Genomic DNA, 1,204 nt, shown 5'->3' on the forward strand with positions numbered 1-1,204 from the left:
GGCATGCTTGTTCCAGACAGGCCAACCAGGTCCATGTAATGGTGGGATAGCTAGTGCCAGAATGCTCCATTTTACAGATGAGGAGCCTGAGCCTCAGGGGACAATGCGATGTGTCCAGGTGCATTAAGAGAGAGGGGCACAGACAGGAAACATATCTGGTCTACTGGGTCCCTGCCCAGTGCTCCTGAACTTCTGAGAAAGCCTTTCTTGGCATGCCCTGGAGCTGAGGTGGGTGGGGAATGTTCCCTGAGAATCCCTTCTTTGTCTCTGCAACCTCTCCCCCCAAAGAAAAAGAAGCGCCCTGACCAAGAGCAGAAAGTTGTAAAGATCCAGGCATGGTGGCGGGGCACTCTGGTGCGCAGGACCTTGCTACACGCAGCACTCAGAGCATGTATCATTCAGCACTGGTGGAAGGTGACGCTGGCAAAGCTGCTGGAGAAGAGAAAACGAGCAGTCCTCGAGTCTTTCTTGTGGCAAGAATGGGCAGCGGTCAAGCTGCAGTCCTTGGTCCGCATGTGGCGCATCCGCCAGAGATACTGCCGTTTGCTCCACGCAGCCCGCATCATCCAGGTCTATTGGCGCTGGCATAATTGCCATTCCCGTGGCTTTTTCCATGGTACCTACGACCTCACAGCAACCCATCTGGGACTTGAACTTGAGATCTCTCTGGGGTCACAGATGTGTCGGATTACAGACAACATCCCCTTCCCAATAAAGAACTAACTGATCAGGTCTGCTCCCACTCTGTGTCACCGTGTCTCTGTCAGACCAGCCCCAGGAGGTCCCTGTGTCAGCAAAGGGTCAGGGAAAATGATGGCAGAGACTGGACCTGGCACACTCAGCTCTGAGGAAGTGGCTGAGGTCATCTGGGGTCCCTGGTGGAGAAGGATTCTGAGCATCCAGTGCTGGGTGAGTGGGGCCTGTAATTGATGAGCAACGTCTGCCATGGGTAGGAGAGTTGGGGTTGCAGGGCCGCCCACTCCGCCAACTCCAGAGACACTCCTTTACAGTGTGGTCCATGTACATGGCGCCCCCTGTGGTTGTGCCACATGGAGGTTGCGTCACCTGATGCTCTTCATTCTTCAGTGTCTTCCCATTAAATTTAGAACAATTCCAAAAGCCCTCCTGGGTCTCCATAAGCCTGCATGATCTGGCCCTGGCCGTGTCACCTTTTCCATGTCCCTCCTGGCCACCCTGCTCTTCA

The 1,204-nt window shown here is 54.7% G+C and overlaps 1 pseudogene; it reads left to right on the forward strand.

Moving 5' to 3' along the window:
- The first annotated feature begins 288 nt into the window (after positions 1-288).
- LOC145719125 (IQ domain-containing protein F5 pseudogene) lies at positions 289-723 on the forward strand (annotated as a pseudogene).
- The last annotated feature ends 481 nt before the right edge of the window (positions 724-1,204 follow it).

The sequence above is a fragment of the Leptonychotes weddellii genome, unplaced genomic scaffold (genome assembly GCF_054177405.1).
Source record: "Leptonychotes weddellii isolate Sample4059 unplaced genomic scaffold, ASM5417740v2 HiC_scaffold_31017, whole genome shotgun sequence".
In the NCBI taxonomy this organism is placed as follows: Eukaryota; Metazoa; Chordata; class Mammalia; order Carnivora; family Phocidae; genus Leptonychotes; species Leptonychotes weddellii.